The 18,132-nt window shown below is 44.5% G+C and overlaps 1 protein-coding gene across 2 annotated transcripts in view; it reads right to left on the bottom strand.

Annotated features, from left to right (window-relative positions):
- Positions 1-16,373, bottom strand: part of TNR (tenascin R) — a 391,224-nt gene extending 374,851 nt beyond the window's left edge. For both annotated transcript variants that reach the window (XM_083446252.1, XM_083446254.1), the window contains exon 1: positions 15,953-16,373. The gene's annotated coding sequence lies outside the window, so the exon portion shown is untranslated. The remainder of the gene's footprint in view (positions 1-15,952) is intronic.
- Between the last annotated feature and the right edge of the window lie 1,759 nt (positions 16,374-18,132).

The following is an 18,132-nucleotide window of genomic DNA, read 5'->3' as shown; positions in this document are numbered from 1 at the left end:
GGAGACACACAATAAATGACTAGTTTCCTGACTGGTCTGCCCTTTAAGCTTTGCATAAAAGATGTCTGCAAATGTGACAAGAAGGCTGGCAACATCAAACCTGCTATGTGGGACTCCCTTGCAGATTACTACAGTGCCTGTAGACAGACAGTCAACAGTGACCAGAGGAAGAATGACCACTGGGAAGAGCACAGGGAGAAGAAACATCTGCAGCAGCACAACCGGATTCCCCCAGCTGCAATGAAACATGTTTCTCCTGTATAGGTTTCTATAGCCACAGCAGGTGCTGTAACCTTCTAACAGTTTGACTTCTCTTCTCCATTGTCTCCTGAGACAGATGGATGCCAACCAACAGGCCCTCACCTTCTGGTCACACTTATGCCTGTTAATTGGTTGTGGCATTCATGATTTCACCACCAGTGGTAAACTCCCACAATTCATTCTATCACGAGTTATGGATAGTGAAAGGTATGGATTCACAGTCATCTCATGAGCTCCAGCCCATATTTGTATCTCCAGAAGGCATTCTGTATGACAAGTAGTAGGAGAGAATGAATGAGGATGAAATATTATTTATATCCTAAATGTCTGTTCTCCTTATGGTCTCAATGGAACCTTTAAGGCAGTTCACAAACAATATTAGAAACTATGTTAGAAACCAACAACCATAAATTAATCATGGCCTACAACTTGTACCCACATGTACCAAGGCAACAACTGGGGGGAAATATCCCAAATATGCCTTAAAAAGTCTTTTTTTCAATAAACAAAAATCTTTTCCATTCTCCTAAACCCAGGAAGAGAGAGAGAGGTGGCAGAGAGATAATCAGACAGAGACCTCTATGGAGAGCATTCCAGTGGGACAAGAGTTGGGAACCATTGATAACCAGTAGGCTGGTTGTTAGGGACGCGGGTGGCGCTGTGGGCTAAAGCCTCAGTGCCTAGGGCTTGCCGATCGAAAGGTCGGCGGTTCGAATCCCCGCAGCGGGGTGCGCTCCCGTTGTTCGGTCCCAGCGCCTGCCAACCTAGCAGTTCGAAAGCACTCCCGGGTGCAAGTAGATAAATAGGGACCGCTTACTAGCGGGAAGGTAAACGGCGTTTCCGTGTGCGGCTCTGGATCGCCAGAGCAGCGATGTCACGCTGGCCACGTGACCCGGAAGTGTCTCCGGACAGCGCTGGCCCCCGGCCTCTTGAGTGAGATGGGCGCACAACCCTAGAATCTGTCAAGACTGGCCCGTACGGGCAGGGGTACCTTTAGGCTGGTTGTTATCAGTGACAAAGTCGATGCTACAACAGATAAAGGCTTTGTGGGCCCTTTGTGTGCAGCCCAGCATCCAGGGATAATGTGGCTGCAGTTATCCTGTGCCCAAACAGTGAGTGTACAGGAAGCCTCTGTATTTGTAACAGGATATTGCAATATAGCATTGTTATTCATTTATTTATGCCCTTACTTTTCTCCATGCAGCTTACAATATATGAAAAAACAAATATCAAGATAGTAATGTCAGGAACTGAAATATTTTGTCTTCATGCTTCATTTGTTCCCATTGAAAATAAATAAGGCTTGAAAGTGTTTTATATATTTTTTTATCCTTTGCACAGTGGCTCCCTTTAAACAACTGTGGGCCTAATTGCAAACATTTGATGTGTGCCAAGACACAACCCCCCTTCATCTTCTCTTCCTATCAGCTAAGTGCATGCTGTTAATGGAGCCTCTTTCATACAATTTGCCTTCCAGGCCATATATCATCCTTGCAGCTCTCTCTGAGTCCTTTCCAAACTGTCACCACCCTTCTTTAAATGAGGCACCCAGAACCGAACACTTTACTCCAGCTGAAGCCTCATCACTGTGAACAGCACTGCTTCCCAGATGAAGTGCTTTTGTTCAAGGACCCTGAAATTGCCCTGGCCTTTATGCCACAGAATCACATTCTCAATTCAAATCCACGGAGTTCTCCATTTTAAGCCCTAAATACTTCATGTGAACTATATATGAGTTTGTCATAGCGTTTACTGATGTTATCATAGCGATGCCCAATTTTTCTTCCATCACTGAACTCAAGGTAGCCTACATGAGGTTCCCAGTCACTGAGCAAAGGCGGTTTTAGGGTAGCACAACCGGTTCGGCCGCATTGGGCGCTACACTACAGGGGGTGCCACAACAATGCTGTAGAACGGAGGGCGAGAAGCAGGATGCCAAATTTAAGTATCACACAGGGCACTGGTAAAATTTGAGAGCCGAAAGTCTGCCACTGTACTGAGTCTCAGCCCCAAACCTGTATAAATCCAGTATGGTCACAGTCTCATGTGCTTTCAGGCCCTGACCTGGCAGATTTCACAGTACAAACTATACAGACCTGGACAGTGCCAGTCTGATAGGCTGTCATGCACATTCATCTGTGGCAGAGAGATGTCCAGAATTAGAGGCAGAAGCTGAAGTAGGCAAGTGGGAGGTCAAGAGGCAGAGATGAGTCAGGCTGATGAAGAGTCATGGGTGTCTCCCCCTCCTTCTGCGGCCATTTTCTCTCCCACTGTCTCCCAGAACCAGAAGGGGGCTGAAACAGGCAGAGCAATGGCAGGCTCCACACAGGCACAGTCTCCAATTGCTTGGAAAAAGCACCAGAGAGGAGGGGACTTAAATGGCTGTGGGGCAGTGGTTTACAAATGAGGCCAAAGACCACAGCAAAGAAGAGTAAGAGGAAGGAAGGAAGGAGGGAAGGAAGGAAGGAAAGAAAGAGGTATGGAGAAGAACAGCATCAAATGAGATGTTCTTTTTGGCGCAGCTCTATTGCCACTCTGGGTCCCCAACAGTGTTATTGTCTGGCGTGGGAGAGAAGAGTAGAAGCAGAAGGAGGTAAAGGAAAACAAGTACAGCATCTGACAGACATCTGCTCTCTCTCTCCCCCCTGCCACTTCCACTCTCCAGATTAATTCAGCCCCAGAAAATAGCAGGTGTCAAACAACTCTGGCTGTTTGTGCAAAGAACATGCAAAATGCCACCCCAGAAGGGCCTTAGCACCAGGCAAACAGAAGCCCAGCCAGGCCAGCTTGGAAATATGGATATGCAAAATACCAGTCAAGCCCCAGTAGCCATGGCAGGAAGAAAGAAATGCCAGCCAGCCTAGAGCGTTCATGCCAGCTGTGGCCTTAATTCCCTCCAAGGCTAAGACAGGTCTTATGCATAAGCAGTAGCCACTGGCCACATCTAGGAAGAGCCAAAAGCCAGAAGAGGCAACAGCACTCATGCTCTGAAGGTAGCAAAGGCACCCCCTGTGTTTCAATAAAAGAGATATTTTTTTGCAGAGGAAATGCAGTGATTTAAGATGACAGGATTAAAGACCCAGAAGAAGCTATACAGAAAAACAAATCTTAAACCAAGGCTTCACATAACGAACTAAAATAATGGTCACGAACAGTTATCCGTGGAGATAGGGCTCCAGATTTCCCAATCCATGGGCAGGAGAGATGATAAAGAAATTTTCACAGAATTTCAAAATACAGCTCTTGCCAAATTCCAAAATGTGGATTTTGTTAAGAGACTTTGAACTCTCAAGCTCTCAACATCTGGATTTCAGAACTGAAATTGGGAAATTATCTATTTTGATTGGATGGATAAGGTTAAAGTAACACATACGGTATCAAATTCTTTTGCAAGTTGGTTTCCAAATACTGAGTGCTACTGCAAACCAGCTGCCATAAGTTTTCAAATGTTGATTGTGGCTGCAAAATCTGTCAGTGCTGCCCTTACTTGGGCTAGTAGGACCTGCAGCAACCATTTCCTCCCCCTCTTCTTCCATGCTCAATACTGGGCCCCAGAAAAGCAGGGGAGGGAAAATAGCTACATCTTCCTCAGCTGCCCCCCTCCTGTTTATGAATCAGTGCAGCAAGCCACAAAGGTACCTCCACCTCCTCAGACATTCAGGCCCTGTGACAAGCTTGTGGATCCTTGTTGCCTCAGCAACAAGGCTGAGGTTGGTGTCAGCCCAAGCCTCAGTTGTGTGGCACTGGTCAGCACTTGTTACTCTCAAGCTGTGCCTCCCTTGGAGCTCTTCAAGGAGCTCCTGTGCCCTTTCCTCTCACCCTCAGAGAAGAGAGGAACTGTGGCGTCATCCTTGGTGACACTGGAAGCAGCACAAGTACATTCATTTCACTTGAGGCAGATGGTTCTATCCCCAAAATGTCAGATTTTCTAAAAGCATATCTACATTATGGACGAAGTGTTTTGATATCTCTCTTCCTGGAAAATTCCCCAAAACTTAGTTCTATGAAGCAAGCTAGGGAACTTTAACAGAGAATGCAGTGTATTTCACACCTGTATAATATTCTTTGGGAGGAAACCATGACAGTTATACTATTATATGTGTTTGTAGTATAGGGATATTCTCAGCCTATCTAAGAGCAGTAATGTAATCTGTGAAAGATCCTGATCTACCCTGCTCTATAAAAAAAAACATCCTTGAAGTCAGCGGTCTCTGTTAGAATTCCTGCTCCATGATTGCAGTCAGGGGATTTTTGTCTATCACATGACAGTATATGTTTTGACTCCACAAAGAGGGAAGTGACGGGGGGGTTACCGTGCGGCGTGGTCTGAGTCCGGTCCTAGGTTGAGGGTATGGAGGCTGTCCATCAAGGGCGAAGCGGGGTCCAAGGCAAGGAGCCAGGCGTGGTCAGGAACTCTGGAAGAGCAGGACAGGGTGCTGGCAGGAACAGGTTACCAACGATGTTGCTCCCGCAACCTGGGACTGGGCTGACTGGCCTTTATCTCCTCTGAGGCATAGGGCAGCCCCGGTTCACAGGTGACTCGCCTCTCCTGGCCTGGAGGCGAGCTCTCCTCCTGCGGGAACTCAGTTCCCTCCGCCTCTCTGCCCTGAGCCTCTGCAGCTCAGGAGAGGCTGGAGGGTTACTGGACCCAGAGGCAACCTCACTTTTCCCTGACAGGGCTGGGAGAGGCGCACCTGCAGGCAATGGGTCCTGGATCACCTCCGGAGCCAGAGCGGATTCAGCTGGTGTCTGCTCCTGAGGATCCGGCACAGGTGAAGGCCCTTCAGGTTCAAGCAACAGCCCCGGCTCAGCCGGCCCTGGAGGCAGGGACTCCTGTGCAGGCTGGGATTCCTCCAGTTCAGCCTCTGAATCCAATTCCCAGGCCATCACACTCTATTTCCTCCCTCCCCTCTCACCCCTCAACCCCACATTGCCTCTGACAAAAATGCCACAAATTGACTGTAATGGACCTGTAGGAAAGATTCTATGATTTGAAAAGAAAGACACTGAATGTACTTTTGTTACTTATGGAAATCTTTTAATAAAACATAACATAATAATGATAATGATAATTCTGGGCACTGTAGTTTACCCCTCACTGAGTTTCACTTCCCAGCAATTCCTGACCGGCTGCAGTGCCCAGAATTCTGTGAGGGCTGAAATGTGCTTTGAACGTGCTTGAAGGCATAGTAGGTATGCAGCCTTGGATTTCCTTTGTGTAGGATCCATCTAAAGGCAGGAGCCACAATCATTTGAAATGGTCTTTAAATAAAGGTCAAATAAAATTGTTATCTGAAACTTTGGGGATTACTTTTTAAATGCTATCCTCAAGCCAGGTATTCCTCTTGTCCAAGAGGTAAGCCATAGACTATATAATTACAGAGAGGAGTGTCCTGAGGCCTAACTAGAATGCCATGCTCTGAGAGAAGGTCAAACTGTTAGGTGCTGCTGACCAGGGTGGATAAAAATCAATGATTTAAAAAAAATCGGATTAAAAAAAAATATTAAATGGGATTTTTAAAATAAAATGCTTTTGGAATAAAACTCTTTTTAAAGATAGTTTTCTATTTACGTTACTTTATAGTCCAAAAACTATTCATCAGGCAATAAGGATTTGTTTTAAGTTTTTCATGTGTTCTAAAACTCAGTCTAAGGTTTTTTTTTTTTAAGTTTAATCACATCAGTTAGCAAACATGGATACATATGCTGGAATGTTATTGTTTTAGTTAAATAAATTGTTTAAATTTTTATTAAGGAAATGATTATTTTTCTCCTTCCAATAAAGTACAGCAGAAAAGGTGTCCAAATATAAACAGTTAACTTATTAAACCTCACAATAATTTCATAATTATCTGTCTATGTATTTCTAATAGTATAACCAAATCAGTAATTTTTGATATAACTGTAAAAACTACTCTGACAATTTATTATTCCAAAAATGAAACCTTTGTCTGGTTGTAAATATTAAGATTATACCAGCAAGAATGAGTCTTTCTGTTAAAAGAAATGATTTCAATCAGGTCTTACTATTGATTTAAGTCAAGTCTTACTGACTAGTGATTTAAATCATGATTTAAATCAATTTGATTTAAACCAAATCCACCCTGCTGCTGACTGTCATCTTTGGTGTCAACTTCAAGAAGAGACTTCTTCCATATTGTTTTCAATCACCTTCCCAAAAGGAGAGAGAAAGAAACAGAAATGCATGGAGTATTTTGTCACCCCTTCTCAGTTACATTATGTCCTATCAAGTAATGAATGCCAGTAAAATCCAGATTCTACCAGGCTCTGCCAATAACCACCAGATTTCATTTTGCCACCACTCAGGACTTTTGAAGCTAAAAAGTATCCATACTAGTTCTGTACTTTTCATTTCTTGGCTGGAGGCAGGAAAATTTACTACAAACCCCAAAATTTAGGATGCTCTCCAAACCTGTGCCAAAGTTTTGCAGGCTTTTTTTGTTTTTGTTTTTGTTTTTTTGCAGCATGTTGCAGGAAAAAAACCCATGTTTTGCAGTGCCCCACAGACTGAATTGTTACAAAGAGGTATGGGATAAAATATATCTAGCATCCTTGCAGGTGCATCCCCTTGCTCATCCCTGCTGACCACTGAAGCACAGACATGACCTTGCAATTTGTTGGGTTGGTGGAGCACCAGCAGCAAATAGATAAAGCAAGTTGGTAGCAGCCACAGTGAAGAGGCGCTCCAGGTCTCCAAGATAAGAAGAGCTGAAAAATGCTGTTTGCTGAATGTTTACAGAAAGAAGCAAAGTTCAAGTTGACCAGCAGACATAGTATTGATAACTTTTTAGAGACGGGTGAACTCATCATAATCTAATTCAATATGAATCTGCCAGAACCAGATTAATTCCTGCAACTGCAGTCTGATTTCCTGTTTTTGAGACTTGATAGTAAGCTGGAATGTTGGTATGTGCACATTATGTTGTCACCATGTAAGGAGGGGAGCAAAAGGCTAATGATGCCTTGCTTATGTCTTCCACCTCTCTTTCCCCTTTTTCTTTTTGCATTCTACTCTGGAAATCACAGTATGTTTGCACACATATTTGCATAGAGTTGGTACTATACTGTGGAAGAGAAGTCCATTGTCCCCATCCAAAAGAAAAGATGCAGTTGCCAATTAATTTCAAAGACCATAAGCATGCTGAACTCTGTGTTGAACTGAAGTCTATATAGTATTTTTATTTAATAAGGCAAGCAGGTTAAAGTGATTTTTTTTTTTTGTAAGTGCGACATTCATTTACTTTTCCAAATTGTTTTAATGAGATTTAGAAAAGGATTAACATAGGTAAAGACCAGATGTTTGCTGCCCACTCCCATGATTGCATATTACCTAAATCAGGATCTGTAAAAATATTAATTACACATTCATACTCCAGAATGCTGCTCCAGAAATCAGACTGACCAATTTGCAGGGTCCCATTTCTCCAGTGTCTGAATTAGCAAAGGCCCAATTTTACCAGCTCCTCAGAACAGGTATGAGCGCTGCAATTTCTAGCATCTGGCATCTCTAAAACTTTCTAGACCAATGAGACAGAGTTGACTATAAGGACATAAACGTCAGAAGGAGAGGATATAAAGTGTGATACAAAGACTGGAAAATAAAAAAAAAACCTGTTGAAGGGATGGAGGGAAGTCACGAGCTCAGTAGAGCAAAGATGTTATTTGCTTTCTTATTGGTATGTTGAAATATTGTGTTAAAAAGAAATCAATAAAAATTATATATATATTTAAAAAAACACTTTTGATGATACCAGCCACCCATATTTGGAATGAAAACAAGACGGAGCAATTCTTCCCATCTGAAAAAGGCTTTGTGGATGCCCTAGAGGTACCCAAGGCAGATCTAGAAGGTTGCCCGATAACATGCAGTAGGAAAAGCTTCTATTTCTTGGCCTCTCGTTCTTACTGAGTTAGTCAACCTGTATCCAGGCTACACCAGTTTAAAGTGCAAGTGGTGGTTTGTGTAATGGAATGCTATTGCATTTTTCTTTTTAAATCCTGCACATTTTTCACAAGCACTGAATTTTCTAGTTTAGTATTCTCCCTGATAACGCTCATTTTCTAGGGGCAGGGTTTTGTTGTTTTGTCGCAGTCTGAAGCGGTACAGCTCAGAAACAGGTTGACAACCTCAGTAAGCCACCAGCTCATATTCCACAGAAGCAGAAAATGCTGGACTTAATTTCTTCCAAGCACAGCTGAAGAGAGTGTGAACAAGAAGTTGAGATCAGAGGGTAAGATCTGTCGCTGATTGCCTCAGTTGCCACATGCTGGAGTTTATCTCTCTTCTGCTTGGGCTGCTTTATGAATGAACCAGCTGCTCCTGCCACTGAATTTATGAGAAGCCTTTGTATTTGCTTACATAACATGCTCAAAGCCTTGCACATTTATATTCCCCTAATTATACCTCCCTCTGTATTTGCTTGTTGCATTTTCCTTTGGCAATTGAGGAAAGAATTGACACAAATGCACAGAGCAGGCTGCTTGGTGTGAAGGACTGATTAAGGAAAGTTTCAGCCTCTTCACACATGACAACTTTCCTGTCCAAATTAATTTCACACTGTCATGCATGAAAATCACACAAGCATTTCTTTTGCCGTGATTACATGGATTACAGCTGCAAGGAGCAGCTCCCCATAATTTGTAACAGCAGTGAACCAGATTCTGAGACATAGCAGCCATAGAGATGGGCACAGAGAAATGATTCTACCTAATGTGGCAAAATGTCAGGTGTGAAGTGGCCCTTGAACATCCCAGATGTGGATTTCACCAGCTCAAAGGCAGGTTCATTGCAGCTGAAATGGTCACTGTTGAGCAACTGTTTGGTGACCTGCATGAAATAGGTTTGATTGCAGTAGCAGTAGTGTGTGTCCCTGTGTGTGTAGAGACCATCTACCACAGAGTACCTGCTGCTAGGGACAACCAACAGCTAGCAGTGTAGCTAGCTGCTCAGGTGCCTGGGTTGGTGCAAATGCCCTGCACCCATGGGGCAGGGCAAACCAGGGCAGAGCATGCTGCACAGAACCTGCATAGAGTCTGCAAGCCCCACGTTGCCGTTTCAGGGAGCGCGGAACCTGCAGGTGCCAGAGCCACTGTGTGGCTCAGGCACTGCAGGCCAGGCCCTGCGGTCACCCCCCTCAGTGATGACACCCAGGGCGACCCACACCCACCACACACCCTTCCTATGCCACCGCCAGCAGGGGAGAGAAGCATATAGAGGGGAGAGGTGGAGAGAGAGAGTTGTTGCTTTCATGTTCTGCTTGTAAACTTCCAGAAGTATCCGATGGGGGGCTGTCAGAAGTGGGAAGCTGGACTTTTCATCAGATCCAGCAAGGAAATTCTCATGTACCTATACAGGCTCTGTATGCACAGCTCCCTCTGAAGTGCTGCAATTCGAGGTTTTCTAAAAGCACTTTTGTAGAAGTCACTTTGCAAGTGCCTATGCATCCATGAGCATAGACACTTGCAAAGCAAGAGGGTCCTTGCCAAATGAACCCATGTGAGGGGCTTGTCTTCTATAGCTCTGTAGCACACATTTCAGTTTACTTGATCCCTCCCCTTTCAATGCACACCATACTACTTAAAAAAATAATCCTGTGAGTTTATTAATATATGGGAAGTCTAGTAGCACAGGTTGCTCAAGCTTAGTTATATTGCACTCAGTGTATGCCCAGAGGCATCCTTCCCTTGAGCTATGCAGACAAATTCATGGCTACATTTCTAATTGTTTGGTAGCAGGGAGGTGGGGGACAAGGCACTCTGGGTTGATTATCTTTGAGGTACTTCAGAACACCACATGGCTCAGGTCACTCTCCATGGAAGTGTGGGCAGGCTGGGAATGGCTACACAAGAGCTGTCCCAAATTGTCTTAAGGCCCTCCCCAATAGGAGATTCCCAGAGAAGGCACTCTCAGTTTCAGAACACATTGGAAAATGTAAGGTGGCTCATAACTGCTCTAGCAAAAGGCAATTGTAAAACACCAAAAGAAACACTGACCAAAAAAATATGAATATGATTTATGCCTATTTGTGTACCCATAGTCTCTCTACTTGGTGCTCTCCAGATATTTTTGACTACAATTCCCAGCATGGCCATGTTGGCCTGAGGTTGATGGGAATTGTAGCCCAAAGCACCTGGAGGGCAGCAGGTTGAGAAAAGCTGCTCTAACCGCATCACGGTGGTTAGAGTCCAGGCTGAAGGGGCACTGAAAACAGAATGTTAAATGACTTGATTCAGAGTTTCAAAGATGCCTGGATCCCAGCAAGTTCTGCGTGTCGTCTGGAAATGGCCTGTTTTTACACTCACACCAAGGATAATACAGTATTCTGTAACCTTGTTATTACCTGAAGGAGCCAATAGCATGAACCAAGCCACCTCCTCCATATGGTGGAGCGAGGTATATATGCCAGAGCATGATTTGGAAAAGAGGTTGAATATGCAAACAGTATTTACTCTATCAGATAAAGTAGGGAAATTGAAGCCCGCACCCTGGTTCATTAGGTTTGAAAAGATTATTTCATGTGGAACTCACTGCCAACAGGATGCAATTGCTGTATTTAGAAGAGGACTACATAAAATGAAGGGCACCTAAGAGCCCCAAACCCTTAATGAACTGAAATTTCTCAACAATAATTAATGTCTCTGAACAGGCCCCAAGTGGTACCATTACAGTTTGCCGATCTGCATCCCTAACCGCACCCAAAAGCCACAATGTTGAAACTGAACTTATGGCTACAGATGAACATGACTTTTGTTATGTTGGTAATTCTGTAAATCTTGTCATGCTGTAAGCCACCTTCAGCATTGTTCTAACTACAAATAAAATGGTGATGATGATGATGAGCACAGAATGATTTTTTGAGGTGTGCCAAGGCCCATGGAGATAAGCATCTTTCTCCCTCCCATCTTGTCCTGGGTCCAAGGGCTGATTCAAACACGGCATGTCTTGTCCAGATGGCTGTTCCATTTTGGAACTCCCATGCAAACCACACATAGTGATTATTTGTCGAAGCTTCTTTTTTGCTGGGTGCAGATGCATCCATGCACTGGGAATCGATAGCTAATTGCAGATTCCCACAGTGTGTACAAATGAAAAAATAGATTCCTATGTAAACATAATGTGCAACAGGCTTCTGCACACATATGGAAGTAATTTCTATGCAGGGTATCCGTAATGTTTGCTATTAATGGAATCTGGAAGAGGGAAAGGGGGTTGAGCTTTGGAGAGATTTCTGTCTAGATGTGAAGAGAAATCGCAGCTACCAACTAAGGGGAGAAGGTGCTTCTGCTGTTTCAAGCACTGAGGATATGATATTGTTGCTGGCCTGTTGGTGTGGAAGTTAAGTGCAAATACAAGCAGTTCCCTGTACACATACACACACACACAGTTTTTAAAAATGAGAGGAAAAGCACATACATAGCATATTGTGCCAACATTTCTATTTTTCTGGGAAATGCATTACATGCAGATACTGCTGCCAGGAGTATAATCAGCTAGTGTGTGTGTGTGTGTGTGTGTGTGTGTGTGTTTAAGTCATTTGTAACACAGAATCCCCCAGACCTTCACTTCTTTAGGCAGGCCTATTTTCCCATCAACAAGAATCTGCAGCTAAAGCCAGCAAAAGTGAAAAGCCTTTTACTTTAGCTAATAGAAATTGAGTCAGCCCCTTAGGAACGATCTTTCTTCTCACACTATTTTCTGGGTTCTTTTTCCCCAGGAAGGAAAAACTTGGGGTGTGCCTTTCAGTCTCTTATTGGAAAGCCAGGATATCAAAGAGGAAAAACACGGAACGCTTACTCCAGTGTACCTGCCTCTTAACAAGTATGTCATGACCACACTCTGTGGTGGAGTTAACTGTTATGCAATGGTCTCATGAGAGAAAGGCAACATGATGCACACTGTAAAATGATCCTCAACTTTGCTTACAACTCACTGGGTTATGTCCTAGCAATTTCCACTACAGCTGCAATATCTGCTTCCCCCATATTAAAGAAAAGAGAACTCAGAATGACTCAGAAGATGTTACTGATTAGATCAACCATTTTAGTAAAGCATCAGATTACTATATCATGTTGAACTGTATTTGTGAAAGTTTTTGCATTTTTTTCTACTTACCTAAGAAATTAGAATATTGCAAAATTTACCATTATAAAGAATTCTGAACCATTATTCTCTCCCTCCCTCTCTCTTTCTCTCTCACACACACACTGTATATACATGATGACAGTGATTCTCCAACATTTATGTTATCCTTTATCTACCAAGGAACCTCTACATGTCTGCCATGCCATGGGGTCCTCATGAATTGCAGAATATTATGGGACATGTTCTGCACTGCTCCCTCAATTCATGTGGTATGCTAAGTCAGGAATGTTGAGCTTCAGTTGCCATGTATGAATTGAAAATGCAATCCCAGATCAAATCCAGCTCTCCCCTGAAGTTGCACATTGCAGAGGGAGACTGGCTGCTGTCAGTCACTCATAGAATTGTAGAGCTAGAAGGGTTGCTGAGGGTCATCTAGTCCAACCCCTGCAATGCAAGAATATCCTAGTGGCCCTGATGCTTATTTAATAATTACATTTTTACCCCCCACCTTCCAGCCAAAACCTGAGCCTCAAAATAGCTCACAGATATTAAAACCCTATACACACACACACACACACACACAACACAAGACACAAATATCTAATAGTTATATTAAATAATTTTTCAGAAAATTGCATATAGTGCCACTTGCCTAGTGTATGTAGATGACCTCTATCATGCCTGTCTCCCCACTTTCCCTTATAAAGCAATGCAGCCAACAAAGGGTTTTTTCCCAAAAAAAGTGTGTGTGTGTGTGTGCATGCACCCACACACACACACGGAGATAATATAAATGACATATAATAAAGAAGGGCAAACAATAAGGAGGACTGGAAAGGGTGGAGGGAGATGTACCAATACAGTTCAAAATATTTCTACAAAGCAGAAAAATTAACACCAATATATCCAGAAACACCTTACATTGCGCAGCACCTCAAAGAAAAAGTATTTGGGACACTGCAAGCTGCTGTTTACAGCCCCAGTTTCCTGGAACACAATCTGAATGCTACGGCATCACCACAGCTGCATGAAAGTTGACGATCTTTCAAAATGCATTTGTGACAATCCTTTGGAGTACCTTGTTTTCAATTTTCTGCCACAGCTTTTGACTTAATGCTTAAGACGACAACGCAGCTAACTATGTGTGTTTGTTTCCAAGATCCCCGCAGAAAAGGGCAGCTTCTCCTCTGTTGCAAAACTTGACTCTGCTAGATCAGTTCTGGTTCCCATAAGTTTTTAGGGTATTGCTGCAACATTTATTTTTATGTTAACTATTCCCACTCTTTCAGATACTCAGGAGAGTTTCCAAAGCAGAGAAAGTGGTGGGTAGAATGCTGCACCAAAGAAGAAGAGTCTAGTCCGAATGAATGCACACAATTGTGTATAAATTGGTGCTTTGGACCATAGCCATGCTTTATATGCCTTCTGTGGTGAAGACTCTTGCCTCTGAATGCTTTTGTGTTCATCTTTAAGGCACTCCAAGTCTCTGTTCCTTTTGCTGCAACAGACTAACATAGCCTTGCGATTCTGCCCTCTTTGTATCAACGGCCTGCACAAATGTACAATGGGATCATTTTTAGAGTCTAAATTTCAGAGCATTGAGGGATTGCAGCAATCTCTAAAATAGAGGAGACCCATTTAAGAGCTCACAATAAATATTGACAAAATGCAGCATTGCCCATTGGCAAAGTGACCTCAGTGGGCATCACACTCTGTTGGGTTCTGTAACCACAGTGGAAGCACATGGCACAATAGCAGTCTCCGTTATGAAAGACAGAATAGCTCAGAGGGTGTCACATTAGACCAGCGGCATTAATAGACGTATCAAGTTTCTGATTTCCAAATAACTTTTCTTTCAACCTGCAAGCTTCTGGATGCAGTATCTAGGTTGCTGCTGCTTGAACACAGGCACTGTGCATCTCAGAAGCCTGCTATTTACCAATATATTAAGCCAGATAAATGGAATTCTAAGAACCACTCAGGATCTGAATTCTTTGTATTATTTCAGAGGTCTAAAAGATCAACATCAATGCAAAAAACATAGTGACAAACAAAATGCGATGGGTGGTTTAGGACACGGATATAAAATAATCTAACAAGTAACGTTTTTATACAAATCAATGTTTCTCATATCTTCACCATCATTTGTAATTCTGATCACCTTGTTTGGGGGAAAGACTTAATACAACTGGAAGAGGTGCGGAGATAGATATTGATCAGGGATGTGGAGTCTTTTCTTATAGGAATAGACTAAAAAGGACAGGACAGCTATGGGGAGAGGGACTAACATATAAAACATAATGAACAGTAAAAGGAAAACCAGCTCTGGAGTTTGCCTAATACCTTCTGATGCACTGAAATCAAACAAGTTCAAAATGGGCAAAAAGGGAGGAAGTTTCCAAGGAACACAAGCTGATTTGTGGAACTCACTGTCACTGGAAGTGGCAATAGCCAACAGGGCCACTGGAACCAGCTTCCAGAGAACCATGAAACTACTTTCACAAGCTCAAGGGACTTGTAGTTTTTCTTTTCTTGAATAGATCCCGCCCCCCCATGCCACTGGTTCTGAAACTGAAAGGCATTGTAAAGGCAGTTTGGGACAGGCAGTGGGGGTGGGGTAGCAGTTTCAAGTAAAAAAATGCTCCTCTGTGTCATGACAAGCCTGAGACACAGCTGCAGCTGGGATCCTGCCTCAGATCAGGATAAAGACGTGCTACCTATTATCAGCTAATGTAGTGGCAAAACACGGGGGCAAGTGATGAATACATGGAGAAAAGGGAAGGAGAATAAAACAAGGTGGCTTATGGTAGCAAAGGGGCAAAAAGAAGAAGTAAAAGCCACAATGGGGTTTGAAACAGAAGCAATAAAGGAGCTTGGCCATGACAGCTGCATCTTCCCAGGGACTCTCTTGCCCATTTAGCATGCAAATAATGACATTTCCCCCCACTACTTTCTCCTTTCGCTGCAGGCAGTGGGAGTAAGTTGACTCTCTTTAACCTCATTTTAACAAGTCTGGACACAAAAGTGCAGCAGCATCAGATTTCCTGGGGGAACCCCCCCCCCCCCACAGCTGCTCATCATTAACTTGTGCCCTATCACTCCCCACTCCACCCACCGCCATCTGTACCCCGAAAGGGGTACCCAGCAACTGCAAACCCTATTAATATCTTCTAGGGACCTCTGCCAGCACCCACAAGCTGGCAGTTATGAAAACCTGGCCACTCGCCCATCCTGCTTCATCTGCAGGGCAGTACAGAAAAGCGAGGAGCCAACCACAGGCGCACACACCCTCCACCTCCAGACTCCTCTTCGGCTCCTCGAAACCAGGAAAGAGTTAACAAGATGTGCTCTCCTGCACAGCAAGGAGACCCGACCGCGCACCTATGCATTATTGCACACCCCACCTGCCTATAGGAACCAGCGCAGAGCTGCCTTTCCTTCAATGCACAGAGAAAGAGGTGAGCTGGCTTCTCAGTATCCGAAGAGGAAGAAGGGGTGAGAGCGGCAGGCGGCCCATTGCGTCGCTCTCCTTGGTGCTGAAACAAGCCAAGCCGCGCAGTGCAAAGAAACAAGTAACGCCGGACTTACCCAGGCTGGGAAGAGCAGCAGCAACCCAAAGGGAAGAGAAATGGCCCCAGTCCAGAGACCGCCTTGGCTCTTGAATCCACCGACGGCTGGGCTGTCTGGCCCCCAGGCTGTCCTCTTCAGCCCCCCACCCGTCTCCTCTTCGTAGAAGGAGAAAGAAGCCGGCAAGAAGCAAAGCTGGGGGCGGGGAGATGGGGGGGAAGAATGATGAGGCGGGGGGAGTCAGACGACTCACTCGGCCGGTGGCAAATCTCCTCCAAGCCCCCTGCTTGCCTCCTATTTCCCTCTCAGTCTACTTGTGTTGAGGCAAGAGCCCTAGCGCAGCTGAAACGTTCCCCAGCCTTTTTTGCGCTCCCCTCCTCGCTCGCTCGCTCTCTTCAATTTCAGCAGCGTGGAGTCTTCTCTCTCTCTCTCTCTCTCTCTCTCTCTCTCTCTCTCTCTCTCTCTCCATCAGCCTGCAAGGAGCCACCTAGTGGCCAAATGGAGACGCAACCCCAGATCCTAACAACACCACAAACACACACACACACACACACAGAGGGGGGGGTCCACTCTATTCGAGGCATTTTTTTTAAAGCCTCCTCTTACCTGTGCAGATGTGCCTGCCTATGGCAACTTTAGATGCTGTTTTGCAATGTCCCCAGGAGTGGTTGGGGGTTCAATACACTTTTGCCACTTTTCCCATTGAAGGGTTTGATCCACACAATGACATCTCATTTTTCTCAAGGATAGGAAAGCATCAGTCGTATCGTGCCAGTCACTCCAATCAGGACAAACTCAGAGCCTCTAGTTCCAACTTGCAGGGTTTCACTGCTTATCAGATCTGTAGATTTTTAGGGTCAGTTTATACATTCAGCTTTACCAGAGGTGGGGAGTGGGGTGGGTGGTGGACTGGATGCTTGAATACTTCTAGCAGACAACACAGCTTCTGTGCAGTGTCCAGCTTCTGTACAGTCAAGAATAGGGTTAAGCCTGCTTGGACATAGCCAAGGGAGTGGGGGGGGGGACAGCTGCCTCCCCATCAAGCAAAACAATAGAAATTTTTAACTAACTGACCAATCATGTCGGTTCTGCCCCTCCTAACAAAATCTTAACCCCACCCCCCATGAGCCAAGGTGTGGGAGAAGAAATACATATTAATTATCTTATTATATTACATTATTGGAAGCAACAGCAGATCTTGTCGTTACTGAACCACTGAGCAAATCTGATCTGGATGTTATTATGTTGGTACACCAAGCCTCCTCTGGCTGGTCTCCATGCCGTTCTCTCCTTTAGACATCCTACAGGCAGCTGGGAACGGCAAGTGCAGAGAGGGCTGTTGCACTCAGGTCCTGCTTGTGAGCAAATTGTTTGCCACAGTGAGAGCAGAATGCTGGGCCAGATCTCTCTCTGTGTGTGTGAATGCACATGCTCACATTCTTGAAACATTGCTACCATATGTAACAATCAATTGCCAGCATTCTGTACGCCGTTTGGCTATCCGTTTACCTTCCTCCTTGGACCTGTGGGTGGAAGTTGTGATCCAAAACATCTGCCACTCTGATGGGAGTTGTAACTGAAAACGTTTGGAGAGCACTAGGTTGGGTTGGGGGAAAGCCACATTTTCCCCCCTTTCGTCATAACGGCAGTGCAGTGCAGTACATCATGGTCAGAGGCAGTGCCTTGCTAAAGGTTATCAAGCGAGCTTCATGACGACTAAATGGGACCTGCCCTGTTGGAGCAGACCAAAGGGCCATCTAGCCCCTGATTCTGTTTCCAGCAGAAGTCAGCCTCTGGAAAGACCACTAGTACGGCATGAGGGCCACGGCGTCCTCCTCTGATGTAACAGAGGAGGAGGCAGCTAGGTTAAACTCAACTCTGACATTTTTTTTTTTGTATGTGCAGGGAACTATTTGTCTTTTAATACCGAAGGACATTCAGTTGTGTGAGTCTACCCCCTGCTCCCTGGAGTCTAAGGTGAAGCAGCCCCAGAATAGGTTTACAGACTTGCCTGCTGTTTGGAAGAACTAGGCAAAAGTAAATTGGAATGTGGAGTACGATTGTGGCAGGACACAGTTTCCAGGAGCCATTCCAGTGCAGACCCTTCATTCACTGCCATCACCCATTCACAAGTTTTGTTATTATGCTAAGGATATACCGTATTTTTCGCTCTATAAGACGCACCAGACCACAAGACGCAC

Source organism: Podarcis tiliguerta (genome assembly GCF_965153285.1).
Source record: "Podarcis tiliguerta genome assembly, chromosome: 6".
Classification (NCBI taxonomy): domain Eukaryota; kingdom Metazoa; phylum Chordata; class Lepidosauria; order Squamata; family Lacertidae; genus Podarcis; species Podarcis tiliguerta.
The sequence above is the reverse complement of the archived record's forward strand: the minus strand, read 5'-3'. Positions and strand labels throughout refer to the sequence as shown.